At 33.5% G+C, this 14,878-nt stretch overlaps 1 protein-coding gene across 3 annotated transcripts in view; it reads right to left on the reverse strand.

The window, feature by feature from the left end:
- LOC117124293 overlaps positions 1–6,730 on the reverse strand; it is a 50,907-nt gene extending 44,177 nt beyond the window's left edge. For 2 of the 3 annotated variants that reach the window (XM_033270478.1, XM_033270476.1), the window contains exons 1-3: positions 6,546–6,730; positions 5,121–5,261; positions 4,783–4,800 (exon numbers count right to left, since the gene is read on the reverse strand). The gene's annotated coding sequence lies outside the window, so the exon portion shown is untranslated. Of the gene's footprint in view, positions 1–587; positions 659–4,782; positions 4,801–5,120; positions 5,262–6,545 lie in introns of all 3 variants that reach the window. The other variant, XM_033270477.1, reaches the window with a different exon arrangement.
- Positions 6,731–14,878: the final 8,148 nt, after the last annotated feature.

Genomic DNA, 14,878 nt, shown 5'->3' on the forward strand with positions numbered 1-14,878 from the left:
CAAGGATTTCAGTTCAAGAAGATTACCAGTTTCTTTATTAAGGAAATATGAAAAGATTACTCTTCGTTTGAACAAAGCCAAATTGGATTTTAATTTTTTACATAATTGCAAGGCATTCAGAGTTTTTCCTAAATCAGAGAAATATAGTGTGAATACTAACACTAAAAAATAGGTTAAATAACTATAATAATAATTACACATGGTTAAACAATCCTCAATCAAATATCGCATCAATAAATTGAACATAAACCACTATGATAATTTCTCAATGTTTCCTACATGCCAAAGTATACCCTCATAACCCAATTCCCGGTTACATCGCCTAGTATACATCTCATGGTTTGAAGTATATCAAATCTAACCTCAATAGATACTCAATTTATAGCAGCATAACTTCAATTTACTACATCAGAATATGATCATTAATTTCTTATAAACTAATATATCAACGAAATACATCTCAACCTCAATCAACCAAGAATAAACCACAATATTTTGTTCATAACCATAATAATCTCATATAAAATACTCTAAACCTCAGCATAATCATTATCATACACATAAAATATATAGAACAATAACAATACCTGCAATGCACTCTTGTTGGTAACTTAGTATAGTATAATCACAACTGTATCTCTTATATTATAGGCACAACCTGGCAAATGAATATTCACAAACTTATAATGTATTCAATCTCTTGATAATCTAAACTTACTACATACAGATTACCTTTGTCATAGAACCAAAAATCTCGGAATATCAAACTTGTTACAACTTGTTAATAGTTGTTAAAAGTTGTAATATTTTCTGCTAGTGTGAAATGGGTATTAGTCAACTGTTGAACCTTCTAGTTCAATTCCTTTGACCTTTACATTTTCCTGACACACTGTAGTCATGAAATTCCTTCTGTCTGCCTGTCATACCTATTCTTTGTGCCAGCTGATGGTCACACAATGTAATATCACTGCCATCATCGAGTAATGCCCAGGTCATAACCACCCTTCCATTACCAGCAACACTTACTGGTAGTAGTCTGAAGCACACCTTGCCAGGTGCAATGGTCAAGAGATTTGTCATATTGGGTGCTCCAATTCTATGCAGAAGAGCACTCTCTTGCAAAATTTGATCTTCCAAAGCAGTTGTCACATAGCTTACCTCGCCTTACAATTTGCAGCCTCTCTCTAGGGTTAATTTAATTTTAAGTTGGTTGATCAAATTACAGACTCCTGTATTTTGGTATGCTTAATGATTACGAACTCATGGACATCATAATCAATGATGAATTCATCGAAAATCCAGCGACGGAAGATATATTAGAGCTGACTATGGCTGTGCTGGATGAGCCAAGTTGGGACATTCAAGGTAATATTGACTGTTTACTTTCTGCGGTTGCGGGGAAAATGCTATCTACACCTGAGCCTTCGGTTCATGTGTGTACTCGTTAACTAGACTCTCAAATAGGAAATATGATATGCTCATACTATTGTTTTGTAAAGACTCGCACAATCAACTTCAGTACGTCGTAGTTGCAAGTGTAATTGAAGCATACCGCAGCTGCTTATCAGGAAAATTCAATCATCACCACATTCGGATAAGATATTATTTTTTAATATGTGTAATCATTACCTAAAATATGGTTACACGATAAGTGGTTTATGGTTTTTTTTGTTTTTTTTTAACACTACATAACCCACAAATGCTGAGGCAGTGACAACTGAGGGTATGGGTCCACCCATTATTAGTTAATACGATTTGAAAGGTTTGGAAACTTGCCCCATAAAAAAAATGTACACTTCCTAGACCATGCAGTCTTCAAAATAAAAATTGTAACCTTTGGTAATCAACTACATTTTCCACATGCATAGACATTTTTGAAACTTTATTAAAAAAAACCTAAACCATAATTCACCACTATAAACACTTTTTGACAAAAATGAAAAATTTCAACTTTGTTACCCAATGAGAAGTGTTCTAATATAGACAATGGGTCGTGTCTCATATTATTTGTTATATTTTTATTATTCATTATTTTCACTTGACTCGCATAAATAATTTTGTTCGAAGAACATTTATATGCAGTTGTACTTCGCAGCACTTCACTTGCAATTTGCAATTTCTAGTATAAAAGCCACATATTTTTATACACATACAGAACACATATGTTGAACAGCGAGGTGACATTGAGAGACATTATTGAGCTGCCAAATGTCGAGGAACTTCCAAGCGAGGGTAAGGACTTGACTCATTATTAGTTCATGTGATTTGAAAGGTTGTCAATAACTAAGAGATAAATATTTTATTGTTTAAATTTCATTGTGAACAATATTTTCCTATTTATTTATATGTCACATATTTTTATACACATACAGAACATATGTTGAACAGCGAAGTTCCACTGAAGGAAATTCAAATTCAGCTTTCAAAGTAAGTTTCCCTTTATGAGTTATCAAAACAAGGAATTACAGCAATAAATTTGTTGAAAGAGGAATAAAAGTAATTATTTATTGAAAAAGTTTATATGTTAAAAAAAGTTAAAATTTTTGAAAATAATTGTTATTTGTTTAAAAGGAGTTATATTAAAAAAAAGTTAAAACATTTGAAAATAATTGTTATTTGTTTAAAAGGAGTTACATTGAAGTTTAGATTTTGGTTAAAAAGAGGTGTTGTTTGTTCAAAAAAGAATGTTAAAATTTATAAAAATAATTAAGTTGTTTGTTCAAAAAAATGTTAAAATTTATGAAAATAATTGAGTAGTTTGTTCCAACAAATGTTGAAATCAAACTTTCATCAAATGCATTGAGAAAAAAATTGTGCAATACTCGTTTATTTAAAAAAAATGTTAAATTTATGAAAATAGTTGTTTTGTTTGTTCAAAGAAATATATAAATGTAATTTTATCAAATGCATTAAGAAAAATTGTGTAATACGTGGGTTGTTTGTTGAAAAAAAAAATGTTTATACTTATGAAAATAGTTGTGTTGTTTGCTCAAAAAGAAATATATAAATGTAACTTTTTTAAATGCATCAAGACAAATTGTGCAATACTTGGGTGGTTTAATCTGTTATAAAAGAAAATGTATAAATGTAAATTTTATTAAATGTGCAATATTTGGGTAAAAAACTATAACGAATAAAAGCTGCGCCACCGCAGTGGTATTTGAACTACGTTGTCTACGTTTTGCAATCGTTTTTACGTGTCAACAAAAAATAAATAAAATACATCTTAAAAACAGGGGAAGACTTTGCTAAGCACGATACAGAAACTTGAAAGACTTTAAGGCGAGACAAACGAAGGACCTGATGACCTGCAGCAAAGGTTCAATTCGACCCAGCATCGTCCTTCTTTTCATTAAAAGCAACTTTTAAAATTAAAACGTAAATAACGAACTGAAATATAGAAATAGATAGGGACATATATTACTTGAATTACAATGGCAAATAAAACATTACTATCAGTTAAAATTGAGAAGAAATTAAGAAAAATAAGATAAGTTAAAATTGCTTAAAACTACACAATTAAGATAGGAAAAATACAATTCAATTCACATTAATATTAAAATTATTGGTTCTATTATTATTATTATTATTTAATTAAGTTACGTTATTGCACAATGATAATTGAATAAAAAATACATAATGTCGAAAAATGAATAGAATATTTTAACAATTGTTATCAGATTTACAAGAAGACATTGAAAATAATAAAAAACTGAAAGTAAAAATGGATTTTAGAACTACCAAAATCACAGTTAATCTTATGATTTCAACAATTAGTTAATTTATAATAATGCTGCATCATGTTAATTGTAATCATTCGTCATAGTAATATAAAGTAAAAAAATGAGTTTTAAGTGCTTTTTTAAAAATGTTCAAGGAGGAAGCACTGCAAAGCTGGTGTGGAAGAGCATTCCATAGGGTCGGCGCAGCCTTCATGAAACATCTTTCACCGTAAGATTTTGTTTTAACTCTAGGAACACACAAAGTTCCTGAATCTTGTGCTCGCAATAGCCTTGGAGCTCTTTTAATACTGGTGTAATATGTTCATATTTACCAGTTGTTTTGTAATAATTCGCATAGTCGTATTCTGAACTTTCTGTAATGTCTTAATAGTTGTATTTGGTAAACCATAAAGTAATGCATTACAGTAATCAATGCGAGAGATCACCAACGACTGTATTAGCAACTTCGTGGCATCAACTGTTAAGTGACGCCGAATGTGTGAAATGTTGCGTAAATGCATATAGCACTGCCTCGTGATTGTTTGAACATGTAATTTCATAGAGAGATGCTTGTCGAACAATACGCCAAGGTCTCTCACGCACGACGTTGGTTTAAAAACTGCGTTTCCATCAATACTCAAATCTGGATCTTGACTGTTCTTACTGTGTGGCGACGAAAATAAAATAAATTCTGTTTTGACTTCATTTAACTTTAATATATTTCCTGCCATCCACACCTTAACATTAACGATACATTTTTTTATAGAAGTTAGGGTAGATTGTATATTTGATCTATGCTTTGGTTTTCTGTATGTGTATAAAAATAAAAAAATATATTTCAAATTATAAACAAAGTTTGATAATTTAACGCTTAATTTATTCAAAACCCACAAATGAGAAGAAAAAAAAAATAATGTTTGTAACAAAAAAGAAATTTTAAAAAGCAAATAATTACAATAGTTGATGTATAAGCATTAACAAAACATTATTATGGGTGTGTGAAGATTAATAAGGAAAAAATTAAGCTAGGTGAAAATAAAATAATCAGTAAATACCTTACCTTCAATCGAGTTTTGTTCTGTAGAGTAAAAAAAAATCATAATTATTTATATTTTTATAGGTAATAATTACAAATATTTGGTGTATAAGCATAGTATTGGCGTGTGAAGATTAATAAGAAAACGGAAAAACTAAAGGGAAAAAAATCAGCAAAGACCTTAGTATTACTAGAATTTTCAGTTTGGTCTGTTGAGTAAAAAAAATAAAATAATATCAATACACCTATCATAAATTTTTATATGTAACAATTACAAATTTTTATGTATAAAGTTAATAAAAAATATTATGGGTGTGTAAAGATTAATAGGAAAAAAGTGTAAAGATAAAAGTAAATATTACCTTGAACAGCCCGATTTGGGTCGTCTTCGACTACCATTGCCAAATCTGTTAGATTTCCTATGAAATCATCTTTCATTAGCATGTCCATTAGATCAGATCCAAAATCGAGTCTGTAATCTGATCCATGTTAACTGCCCCTGTCTGTAGAATAGGAATTTGTTTAAACATAGACCACAGATACTCTATGCAGACAACAAGTTTGTGGTGCTTGTAATTGCTGCGAAGCAGCCAATTCATATTCTTGACAGCAACTTGACCTCTGAAAGGTCATTGTTTGTCAAAAAACCTGCGCCTAAGACAACTGAAAAGCGGAGTTTCCTTCTTTCGTTCTGCCAGGTAAAATCAATTACTTTAGGCGACGTTTGTAGACTAACCTACTCGTACCAACGTCCGCATGTCGCGACGCTGGAGTACTATTCAGCGTTTTTATTATATTTCTAGGTTTCCTATTTCTACGTTTAATCGGCTCATGTCTCAGCCACAATATTTTGAGGCCAATATTATTTACGAACCCAGTTAAAATTATTTACTAGCCTATTTCAACGTGCTAATTATTACATTTAGGCGACGCTTGTTGTAGACTGGCATAGTTTTTCGGAAATAAATACCATTCTATACACATGCGGAGATCGATTCGCCAGCAGCGAGTCATCGGCCAGCACCAGCGAGTAGCCAGCAGCGAGATGTCACTGCAGCAAAACACTATTGTACACGGTACCAACGCTGTTCAAATAATTGACAATGGGTCGTGTCTCATATTATTTGTTATATTTTTATTATTCATTATTTTCACTTGACTCGCATAAATAATTTTGTTCGAAGAACATTTTATGCAGTTTTACTTCGCAGCACTTCACTTGCAATTTGCAATTTCTAGTTCTAGATTAGACAGTGAACTTGGCTATCTTCCAACTATGCATTCAAGGTTTGCCATTCTCACTTAGCAACAGACTTTCTTAGTTCAGTTCATGAATACAATGCAACAGGTTCTGGAGAAGAAACTGATGTAAGTTTATATTGAATTATGTTCTAGGATTATAGTTAATAAATAAGATTAAATTAGTACTCTCATTTAGTACATAATCATCATTATTAGCAGTTAATAAATGCTGTTGACCAGTATGATATAATCAGGGACCTGATACTGTATAATAATTGCAGTATATTATGTCACTGTAATGATTATTTATAATAATCCCCCCTTAGATATGAATTACCTTTAATTTATATGTTTATATTTTCTATTTTATTATATGTTGTATAGCATGTATTGGTATTCTATTTAAATTGATATAATCATTGTCATGTGAACATGTTTGGATTATATTGTCCGTACGATTGTTGATACGGCAGGGTGTTCTAAATTGTCACATTACTCAGGTCAAACTGGTATTGTGAAATCGCTAGTGTATACTTGGTACTTACCGTTTACGGTATTGATTTCCCGCGTAGCAATTACACAATCGGTGATTACACTGTCAACCATACAGTTCGAGCTCTGGCCCGGGATTTATCAATCTCAGCTTAGCAAATGTCTTAAGTCAAAAAAGTTAAGAAGTAGCTAAGCAAAAATCTTAAGCTGATTTATCAAACCGTCTTAGCAAAATCTTGGCTGAGGCTATCGGCACTGCCGCAGTGCGAAAAAAAAAGCTGCTGTTTTCTATCGGCACTGCCGCAGTGCCAAAAAGCTTCTGTTTGCTATCGGCACTGCCGCAGCAGGGTTGCCAGATAGTGGACAGGCTTCACGGCCAAACAAACGCCATCTCACGGCCAAATTCGGCCAAACTTTTTTTCGATATCGGCCAAAATTCGGCTAGATTTTAATCCGATTAGAAGACAACAGTGGGTACATTCATTTGAAATACTACAAAAATTATAATCAGTGGTCATTTGTTTGAAATTGAAGAAATTCAAATGATATACACAGAACAATGTTAAAAATATATAGCCTTAAATGTTCTTTAGTTGCTGGCATGCAGGCCAATTCAGGTGTAAATCCAGAGATGTCGAAAGGGGGAGGGCCGGGGCCGAAAAATGGGAGGGGGGGGGGGCGAAAGTGGGTCCGATCAAGATAGCACCATCTTAAAGGAAATTTGTCTTTTCTAGACGCCCGAAAATAACCTGATGCGTTTGGCCGATTAATTTTTTTTTACCACCCCTCTCCCTTAAATCCACCACTATGCGTTTGGGCGATCAATTTTTCTTTCTTTCTTTCTTTATTTAAATTTTTTTTTTACCACCCTTAAATCCACTTCTGCTATTTAAAATCACAATATTAAGATTGATCTAAATTTGATTTAAATGTATCAAATATTAATGTACATTGTAGTCGATCTATAGCAAAATTTTTAAGGGCCTGTTATTGACAAATCCGTGGCTATCTTTAATTAGAATGAAATAAGTTACATAGTTAGGTAACACAAACTGACGTTAAAACAAACCTATGACAACTTTAATAAATACTTTTTATAACTTTCTAAATTCGCCCCTGAATGTCATTGTCGCAGTACTTAAAGTCAGACTCCGGAGGAAAAAAAAATTTTGATATGTTGTAGAACTGATTTTTCCAAGACAGAAAAAAGTTGTTTGACGGAAAACTGGGGAACGGTGAACGAGCTACAGATTTTTTAATATTTACAAACTGGGGGAAAAAGGGGCGTAACCACCCATTTTTACACCTTATTCCCCCAGTTTTTAAATATTCAAAAATCTGTATCTCATTCACCGTTGCTCAGTTTTTCGTCAAACAACTTTTGAGTTCTACAACATATCAAAATGTTTTTTCCTCCGGAGTCTGACTTTAAAGCAATAAATCAATGTTGCTATCAGAATTATCTTCTTCATTCTCATATGCAACCTAACTCCAGTAACTTCGAAGAAGTCTCTCTGCAAAACTTGCTTGAAATTAGAGGTGCCATCGGACCCGATTGCATCAAGCATTTGTATATGGCGCTCTACATAAAGAACACTGCGGCACCTAGGGCTATACAACTCATGTGGGCAATAATAAATTAATTAAAGTACAGTATTTAATTTATATTCAAAAGAAATTCAAAAGAAATAGAACCTCCACTTAGAACCTCCACTAATAAGATGGAACATATACAAAGACACAATATATGGTACAAACTTACAATGAATGTCTTCATAAAGCTTAAACGAGGATAAACTTCATAAACAATATATTTCATTCGAACAATTTAAATTATTAAATGTCATCTTTTAAATAAACTCTCTTACGTCAAATCGGCTGAACCGGGGAACATAGATTAAGTGTTTAGTGCAAGTACAAACAAAGGTAAAAGATTAGAATCAAATATAGAATTTAAGCTAACAAAAACAAAATATCCAAAACAAGTCTACGTTATATTAGGCCTATCTATATTGAAAAAATGTAAACTTTTCAAAAATTCGGCCAAATTCGGCTTTTCAAATGCTACGGCCAGACAAATTTTTATACGGCCAGATTTGAGGAATCTGGCCGTCAAAAAGGCCAAATGGCAACCCTGTGCCGCAGTGCCAAAAAGCTGTTGTTTTCTATCGGCACTGCCACAGTGCGAAAAAAAGCTGTTATTTTCTATCGGCATTATTGCCGCAGTGCGAAAAAAGCTCCGATTTTCTATCGGCACTGCCGCAGTGCCAAAACACTGCAGTTTTCTATCGGCACTGCCACTCGAAAAGCTGCTGTTTAATAATTATCAAAAGGATGTTTTTGTCTATAGATTATGGTATCAATAATTTGTTAGGTCTAGCCTAGCCTATAATATTGTTAACATTATATTATATATGTTTTACAATTAAATTATAATTATTTCTAATTAGTAAATATATACATAGCCTATATCTAGGCCCATACATAAAACAAAAAAATAAAACAACAAAAATTTAAAATATTAGTAATAGTTTTAATAAAAATAATAATAATAATAATGATAATATAATAATAATAACAGTGCTCGAAATGAATAAAAATTGTTTAATTAATGAGATGAATCAGTATATATTAAATCAACTTGCGTCTATGCAAAATCTTTTTTCTATAAACAAATAGTTGCATATAATATAAATCAAGATAGCCGTTAACACTGTTAAATTATATATATAAATCGCCAAAGAAAGGAAATACAGTGTTCGAAATATTATTATTATTATTATTATTATTATTATTATTATTATTATTATTATTATTATTATTATTATTATTATTATTATCATGTCTTTGCCATTAACATTATTGTTTCTCTGGAAGGCGTCTTGTACAGGGACATGTTCCTTTTTACCTAACCAGTCTCATTACGTTTTGAGTGAAATAAAATTATGAATTATGAATTATACCAATGTCATCTATCGATAAAAACATCGATTCGATTAATTAACAGCAGCTCTTCGCACTGTGGCAGTGCCGATAGAAAACAGCAACTTTTTGGCACTGTGGCAGTGCCGATAGAAAACGGCAGCTTTTTGGCACTGCGGCAGTGCCGATAGAAAACAGCAGCTTTTTTTGGCACTGCGGCAGTGCCAAATCGGCAGCCAGGTTTGTAGTTGTTCTTTAAAGTACTGTAATATTAATATTCAACTTTTGACAAACTTCTTACATTATAGGCCTATATAGTGTTATTTAACTTTAAAATATAACAGAAACCCAACTTTTGTCTTTTAGGTTCACCCTGGCCGGAATCCCCCTGGCCTAGGCTAGGCCTACACTTAATTAGTTAGGCTAGGCTCTGTCTCTTATACACATCTAGATGTGTATAAGAGACAGTATATATACTATACATATACATATATACACACACACACTTGGGTCTGCCGGGTGTTGCACGTGGTAATATGCAAATGCGCTGACCCGAAGGTCGTAGTGCCTCAGTGCGAGGGTCGTCACTACACTGGTATCTTGTTCTAATGCCAATAGGCGGTAATGTACTTTTGAGCTGTGTTCACGTAAAAACGACTATGATAATTGATTTAAGTTTAGTAGAATATGGTAACATATTAAATACATATGGAACAGTAACCATTAAGGTTTTCTGTAGTGAGTTCAATTAACTACGTGAACTTACATTTTATCGTTAATTTGTTATGTTAAATGTTTATATGCCATAGAATATTTACTATTTGAAAGTAAACTTTAGGAAGTATTTGAGAGTACAGCTAATTAATATTGGCCTACCTACTCAGTATAAGGCATTGGGTAATTAGACTAAACATCTAAAATTGAAGGTTGCCAAGGCCATTTGCTCTCATTCATAGGTATTGTTTATAGTGTTGCTTAGATCATCTTTGCTATGTTCCTTTATTAGTATTACAGTATATTGCTACTGTACTATAGTTATTATCGTTTTATTCTATTGTTGTTAATATTAGCATTATCTATCATTATTGATAGTATTATTTCTTTTATTATTCATATTATTATGATCATTTGTTTGTATTGCATTACAGTTTAAACCGTAGACGTAGCGCATCTTACGTACTAAAATCAATTTAGCCATAGTCCTACCAAATTGGCTGGTAAATTTTTAGTATTGGTGTAGAGGCTATTTAGTATTTTTTTAAGAGGACGCCCTCAGTTTTGTATAAAGTTCACTTGTGAGTCACTTGAGGTGAGGCATACAACGAAGCGAGGTTTCGAGGGGTACCGTCTCGGTATATTGATACGAAGTTTGGGTTGAACAACAGTTGGTAAGATACAGTATAAGACATGTTAACCATACTACAGTAAATAAATTGTAATTTTAGGCATTAATTAGTTTGAGGAATAGGTGCGCTCATTTTTGGCTGCAGAAAGGCTTAATTATAGCTCCTGATTTTTCATTAATTTTACTTATTTATACAAGCAACTTTGATGATACTGATATTATTGTGTTATTTACCTGTCTGGTGTGTCAAGTTTTGTAAAGTTTGTAACTTTTTACTCTGATTCTGTGATATAATGCTGTAGTATTCCAGGCCTATATGTGTTCTTTATGCCTTATATTAGCAAATAACAAATACACATGACACAAACACAACTTCAGTTCACCATGTTATTTTATTCCCCTCTCCGCAAGCGTTGTCAATCACAGAGGGCGGTAGACAGATTATTCTTTATTCTTTTAAAGTAATTTGATTAACTATTGTATGTATTACTATATGAGTCATGTTTTTCTTTATATTTTTATGGAACTTCAACATTTGCTTTCTTCATGAAATAAATGTAAAAATTAAACTTTACAAACTATAACACTTTAAAAATTCCTCATGAGTTGCTACAGTATCAAATATTATTTAGATATTCTTGTGATTAAGTGAGAGAGTTGACATGAGGTACATTAAATAAAGTTAAATTGAAATGAATAATGAGTTTTTTTTTTTTTTTAAGTTGTGGTTTTAAACAATCATAATGTTATGTCTCAGGCCCGTATCCAGGGGAGGGGGGGGGGGGTGCGTTGAGTGCGTAAATCGAAAAACGTCCACTAATTATAACCAAAAAAAATGTGACCTTGTTCCCAGAATCATAAAATGAATCACATAACAGTACAGTATTAAGATTGTATGAATGTACAAATGAGTTACAATAAGAATACTTCTGGAGCGCTGACTCCACACGTGCAATCTTCTGTACTGCCAGCAACATAACACAACAAACATACACACGTTATATGCACGTTATCGTCTAGGTGTATCTTCCGCTAACTACCAACCGGTATGTCAGTGTATAGCAATGAAGTCAAAATGCTAGAATGTGGTGTAACATGATAAACAAGCGCCTTTAGTTAATTGCATAAACAACTTAGGCAAGTACACCTTTTTTTTTAATAAGAGAACCAGTAAAATTTTGTCCAGGCTCAGCATTCTTATATTTTTTGTGCCAATTTCAGGCTCAAAGTATTCATATTTTTTTCTTATTTTAACACACTTTTTAAACATACAACATTATTATTCTACAGCAGTGTATTACTGTACTGTATTATAGTACTGTACTGTAAAGGCCAACTCAGACAGCGTCGGCCGACGCAGCCCGACCCGATTTATCGTCGGGGACAGTCTTAAGCCGTCGTGAGAAATATTAAACATGTTTAATATTCTACTACGCGACTGCCACCGACGCACACCATCGCGTCTGCGTTCAACTCACACAGACCCGACGCGACAACAAATCGCGTCGGGCTGCGTCGGCCGACGCTGTCTGAGTTGGCCTTAAGTGTACACAAACTGTAAATAAGGTACTGTTAAGGTTTGTTGGTTTTTCTACTACTAAAAAATAAAAACCTCACTTGTGGCATTTTAACTTAGCCTTAATTTATTCTTATTTTGTTCTTAATTTTTCCGCAATTTCGACAGCCTCATTCTTCTCATAAAATGTGCTCTTATAAAAAAAATGTAAGTGATGTTGCTATTAAAACGTACAACGTTACTCGTATCATGATGATCCTTTTATACAGTTTACCCCGTCACGGGTTCAATGGATAGATAGCGTATACATACAGTATAATTATGCTTATACCTCTGTATATGTTTTCTGTCGATGCCAAGAATAAAAATGTTGATTAATTTGTTTCAAATGCTTCTAGTTGTTTGAATCAGCTCATTTACAGTCGCTTTTAATCCACTCTTTATATCAAACTTTGCTATTATTCATTTAAAAGCAGAATTTATTTTGAATTTTTATTCGTAATGGTTACAAATTTATACAGTAGTATTTTTCATTTGGGAAACAATTTGCTTGTTTCTCGATGTCGTCCACTGGTAATTTTTTGATAGGCCCTATCGCTGTGTTCACGGACATATAGAGATTAACATGATAAAATGCCTTCAAATTAGTCTACTAGGACGTAAGAAAGCAAAATTTTGGGGGGCCATCGGCCCCTGGACCTCGACCGGGGGCCCTGGGCGACCCCCTGGCCCCCCCAGCCTGGCTGCTCGCTGCGCTCACAAAACGCACCCCCCATTCAAAAAGCTGGATACGGGCCTGTGTCTTCATAACTTCTATATATGTCACAATTAATAACAGTTCAATGTTCAATGATGTATCAGTGTCCTGATTTTAAATAATTGTTAATTTGTCTCATCAACATAACTTATTGCGTAACATAGTCATTTAAGTATCTTGGTCTATGTACTTCTTTTCCATATCTTGTCGTTATTCTACTTTCCGACGTTCTGTTGTTGTGTCCGTGATTAACATTGTCGTTTATTACTATTGGCTGTTTCAAGACTTCAGCTTCATCAAAGTCAATATCATCTGTTATTTGTTTAAATGCTTCTTTGGTTTTCTTTAAAAACTTTCTGTTTCTTCTAATCACCTTTCCCTTTTCTGTTTTGACAAGATAGGATCAAGGTGCTACACATTTGAGGACTTTGCCTTTTTGCCATAGCCGTCAGGTTGAATACGTACTATGTCATTAGCTTTCAACATGGTTAATACTTTAGCGGTTTTGTTGTAGTGTAGTGCTTGTTGTTTCTGCTTGTGTTTACGCTGTTTCATCGTTTGTTCTGTGTCATTTATTTTTGGTGTCAGTAGTTGTGGTTTCTTGGCAGTGTTGTTTGTGTTCTACGTTGAAACATACGTTGTGCGGGACTAGTGGTCATGTTTTTCGTTGGGGTATTTCTGTATTCCAGTATCGCGAGGTACACATCACTATGGTCGGTTTTTGCTTTAAGCATTATAGTTTTAGCGATTTTCACCGCAGATTCGGCTTTTCCATTGGATTAGGGGTGCCTTGGTGAAGATGTAATATGTACAAATCTCCATGATTTCGCAAACCTTTGAAATTCGGCGCTAATATATCGTGGACCATTATCCGTGATAAGTTCATCCGGAATGCCATAGCGACTCAAATGTGCTTTAAGTTTGCTAATTATGGTTTTGGATGAGGTATCTTTCAAATAGTCTACTTCAAAGAAATCTGAATGGTAGTCTACAGTGATAAGATAATCCTTCCCATTTACAGTGAACAGATCACTCGCAACCTTTTTCCAGACTAGATCAGGAACAATTAAAGAGGTAAGTGGTTCTTTCTGTTGTTTTGCAGTATATGATGCACATCTTTCAATGTGGTGCTTAATATCTGTAGCCATTCCTGGCCAGTGTAAGATTTCACGAGCTCTTCTCAAGCAACTATCAACACCCATGTGAGATGAATGTAGGCGTTTTGCAAGTGTACATCGTTTACAGTATGGTCTCTAACTTCGCTAAGGCGGTCCTGAGGTTTTCGTGCTGATTGGAGGAGGTGTACTGAGAGCGTTGCATCTTCTGCTACTTGCGTTGGATCATTTTCAAGATGCGCTCTACTCAATGTGTCAGCGATATACAGTACATGTGTTTTCCTGGTACATGTGTAATATGAGCATCATATTTTTGCATTCTTAGCAATAGCGTTTGCAGACGTTTTGGAGCTTTGTATAATGCTTTCTTTGTAATGGATTCTAGCGGCTTGTGATCAGATTGTATAGTCACAGGTCGGCCGTATGTATACTGATGATATTTCTCAAGAGACCAAACCACTGCCAGCATCTCTTTCTCAATCTGCGCATAACGGGTTTCAGCATAACAACAGTGCACGACTGGCATAAGTTATGGGTTGGCAATTTTGCAGCAAACCTGCGCCAAGACCTGATCGAGATGCGTCACATTGGATTGTGAGTTTGTTTTGTTTTGTTTGTTTGTTTAATTTATTTCTCCACACACATGAACATATTAACATACATAACAAAAGCTTAATAGTAAAACCAACTAAGAATAATAGTACATTACAGAATAAGTGTGTGGAAGGAGG

Source organism: Anneissia japonica, unplaced genomic scaffold (genome assembly GCF_011630105.1).
Source record: "Anneissia japonica isolate Jap-2015-1 unplaced genomic scaffold, ASM1163010v1 scaffold288012_len1326614_cov192, whole genome shotgun sequence".
NCBI lineage: Eukaryota > Metazoa > Echinodermata > Crinoidea > Comatulida > Comatulidae > Anneissia > Anneissia japonica.